Below are 4166 nucleotides of genomic sequence, written 5' to 3'. Positions count from 1 at the left end.
ACTGGACAAAAATCGTGCACCTATGGATGAGGACAGTGGGTGGGGAGTGAGGGCGGAGGGGGGGGTGGGAACTGGGAGGAGGGGAGAAAAAAAGAGGAACAAATGTAATAATCTGAACAATAAAGATTTAATTAAAAAATAAAGAAAAAAAAGACAAATCTACAGAGATGAAGGGTAGCTTAGTGGTTGGCCAGGGTGGGAAGAGGTACTGACTGCAAACAGATAGGTTTGTGGTGGGTGGATGCTGGAAATGTTCTAATATTAAATTGTGGTGATGGTTGTACAACTCTGTGAATGTATTTAAAAAAACAATGAATTATACACTTAAAAAGATCATAGAAGGAAAAACTAAGGAACTGTTCCAGATCAAAAGAAACAAAATAACTAAATAAAATGTGCAATTCTATCTAGATTCTTTTACTGTAAATATTATTGGAACTGGCAAAACTTCAATGGTGATAATGTATTGATTTCCTGATTTGATGGTTGTGTTCTGGATATGTAGGAGAATGTTCTTATTTGTAGGTAACAGACAATACTTGGGGTAATGTGGCATCTTGTTTGGCAACCTACTTTCAAATGAGGGGGGGCAATATTAAAGATTGATAATATCCACTAGTAGTGAAGATAAGTAGAAAAATTGTAAGTTCTACATGTTTAGACAGCAATTTGGCAGTATCTCCCAAGATTTTAAATGACAATTTCTATGAGTCAGCAATTCCACCATGCACCCCTCCTAGGAATCCCCAGAGTAACAAGTTTATACATCTCTCATTGCATTCATCTCACTATGTGGTAATTATCTATTTATGTATCTATTTTCTCTATTAGACTAAGCTTCAGGGCAGGAATCATGTTTTATTTGCATGGCTGGGCCTTTCACAGAGCATAATACATAGCAAATGTTTATAATAAATTAACAAAAAGGGTAATATAAAACGTTAAGAGTCATGAGACATGTGGAAAGGGCTATGGAGGTTCAAAATGGAATGGCTATGGAAGGTTGCAGAGGTGGAGCCCAAGATGTTCCAGGTGAACACATCAGCATCAAAAATTATTGAGGTAAAGGAGGAAAAGTCTGAATATATTTGGCAAAAGGTAATTAAGCCAATGCTGATCAATGTCTCTCTCATCATTGATGTCTCTCTCTCTCTCTCTCTCTCTCTCTCAGATATCAATAAAAACATACTTAAAAAAAAGTAAATACACTGAATTGGGTTCCAGCCTTCAACAGCATCATCTAACAGAGGAGCTGTCAAGAACCTCATGATGGCTTTCTTTAAAAAGTATGTACAAGGTGACTTTCCAGCCCAGACTGTCTTCTTTAGCCAGAGCAAGGCTCAACAAAAATTTCTATCAGATGCTTTCTACTCAGACTTGCTTTCATTTACTCCTTAAAGTTCCACTGTCCTCTGTATGCTAAGGAAGTTAAGTTTGTTGCTTGCAAATAAGTCTGGCCTTATCTAGCAAGCACTAATCTTATTACAGGATTCTGAGAAGCATGGAGAACAGGGATTGGTGGACTTGCCTGAGCAGCAGTTTTGGGACAGGCTGATTTCATAGGCTGGTTCCTGGGGTCCGTTGAAGAATGGCTGACTCAGGAAGAGGATACTGAAATGAAGTTGTGATTGAGCAAGTTTTAAACAGATTCTATAGTAACCCATTCAAGGCTTAGGAACAAGGCCAGGAATTGTCAGTCTTCTGTTTTAAATTTGGAGACTAGTCCCAGCCAGTGTGGCTCAGTGGTTGAGCATCAACCTATGAACCAAGAGGTCATGGTTTGCAAAGTAATTTCTGCAAATGTAAGAAATATGAGGATATTGAGTAAAATAAGTAGCACACAATTTATTTTTATAAAATATATGCTGATCCAAATACTTTATTTTCATTAATACTTAATTAACAATTCTTTCTCTTACTAAGTTTTTGATACCATAGTACAAGACTGAGCATTCTCAAATACCTGCAGATTAATGCATTATAATAAAGTCTTTCAAATTGGAGAAACTAAAGAGCCTCTACTGTTAATGTTTTTAAAAAATTTGAATAGGAAATTTTTAAAATATATATTTTTATTTCAAAGAGGAAAGGAGAGGGAGAGAAAATCAACGATGAGAGAGAATCATTGATTGGCTGTCCCCTGCACATCCCCCACTGGGCATTGGGGCAACCTGGGTATGTGCCGACCACACCAGCTTGAGACCTAATAGAAAGTGCCCCCATTCCCTCATCATTGTTATTGTGATTTCTCCCAAAACAAGCATTAAAAAAAACTTCCCCTTTCTAGCAGTTTGCTAGCTGTTTAAGGATAACAAAAAAACATAGGTAAATTATAAAAGTTTCATAACCTTTCAAGAGCCCTGGTCTACTGCTGCCAATCACTTTGGGGAAAAGGAAGCTGAGTTTTACCATAATTTTTCATTCCAAAATACTATACATTTTATCCATTCCTAGATGCAAGATTCCATACAAAATGCCTAGTGGATTAACGAGGAAAGAAACTGTTTTCATATTTATAGATCCTCTAATAATGCTGTTCTCTATATATTCTTTGTACTGTTAAATCTGTACATCTGTAAAAAAATGTGTATTAGGAAACCACAGGCTAATGCAGCTGCACTAATCTACCTATTTCAGTTCATACTAAATTAATTTTAATTTCACCGTGTGGTAGATATGGACCTACCAAAAAGTCCACTGATATGTACCAGAAACTGTTATTTCCCAAAAAGGCACTTAAAGGGTTTTCCTTTGTTGTTTAGTATCATGACCATTTAAAAATACGTCATTAGGTAAAAAAAAAAAATACACTCTAAAACATAAAGTCAATCAGATAATAAATACCTTTTAAGCGACAGAACTTTCGTTTGAGTTCCTATGAAATCTAACTTCTAAAAGAATTTCACTTGAGAGACAACACAGCACAAGGATCTCACCAGCAAGGATTCTGGAGCCATTCTGCTCCAGTTCCCATCAACTCCACAGTTTACTAGTTGTGCAATCTTTTGCAAATTAATCCCTGGGCCTCAGTTGCCTACCTGTGAAACAGGGAAAGTACAACCTACTCCATGAAGTAGTTGTGAGGGTGAGTTAACACAAGAAAAGCACTTAGAATATCCGCATTGAGTCTGCTATGAATCTAATTCTAAAAATCGAAATGAAATGTCACAAGCATTGGAATAAGGGGCTTTAAAAAAAAGCCCAAAAACATATGCCCTCGCCGGTTTGGCTCAGAGGATGGAGTGTCCGCCTGCAGCCTGAAGGGTCTGTGATTGGTTCCAGTCAAGGGCAAGTACCTCCGCTGGGGGCTTGATCCGGCCCCAGCCAGGGCAGCAACCAATTGATGTCTCTCTCTCACACCGATGTTTCTCCCTCTCCCCCCCTCCTTCCCACGCTCCCTAAAATCAATGGAAAAATATCCTCGGTGAGGATTAACAAAACCAAGAACACAGGCTCCACAAGGTCCCCGCTCCAAACGAAATAAAGTTTGTTCACTATTTGGCCGACTCTCCAGGAGCAGCTCTAAGTTGATCCGTTACTTGACTCCAACCAGAGATGAACACGCACTTCCCACGACCCTGCTTTCAGGTGAGCTTCTCTCTCCCACAAGCGCTCTCCACACCGACGCCGACCTGGACTCCAAGCCCTCCTTTTTGATAAAAACCTGCACACCTTCTCATCACAGCGAGTTTTAACAGCATTCAGGCAAGTCTCTCATTCAAATGCAAAAAAAGTAGTTAAAATATGTAATAATTTCCCATTATGCAACTGGGCACGATTCGAACTGGCAGTTAAAATCTCGGACATCCCCAAGCCAAATGTTTGCAGAAATTTTGCAAACTACGTCAACGCAGACGGCACCGGCATATGAAAAGTTAAAATTTTAATGTGAACACCTGCATATAAATCATCAATATTCACACCAAACGCTCAAGGGTGAAGGTACAGGGATTCGCCGTCGGGTGTTGTTCACACAGTCCTTTTCTTCTGGGTGGAAATACCACGGGGCAGACTAAGGAGTGACCGCATCTTCATGGCCCACTTTCGCGGTCACTCAGGGCTGGTCCCGGGACAGCTTGAGGAACCCGGACTGCGCGGGGTGCGCTGTGCAGGGGCCGCCCCCCTCTCCCTTCTCCGTCCCCCACGTCCCCCACCCCCGCCCACTG

General features: G+C 40.1%; 1 protein-coding gene across 2 annotated transcripts in view; it reads right to left on the bottom strand.

The window, feature by feature from the left end:
- The window catches only part of ADNP2 (ADNP homeobox 2), a 25013-nt gene extending 23263 nt beyond the window's left edge, over window positions 1-1750 (bottom strand). Inside the window, exon 1 of one of the 2 annotated variants that reach the window (XM_014535936.1) lies at window positions 1529-1750. The gene's annotated coding sequence lies outside the window, so the exon portion shown is untranslated. The remainder of the gene's footprint in view (window positions 1-1528) is intronic. The other variant, XM_014535934.1, reaches the window with a different exon arrangement.
- Between the last annotated feature and the right edge of the window lie 2416 nt (window positions 1751-4166).

Source organism: Myotis brandtii, unplaced genomic scaffold (assembly GCF_000412655.1).
Source record: "Myotis brandtii unplaced genomic scaffold, ASM41265v1 scaffold154, whole genome shotgun sequence".
Lineage (NCBI taxonomy): Eukaryota > Metazoa > Chordata > Mammalia > Chiroptera > Vespertilionidae > Myotis > Myotis brandtii.
Note: the sequence above shows the minus strand (reverse complement) of the source record. Positions and strands in the feature narration are given on the sequence as shown.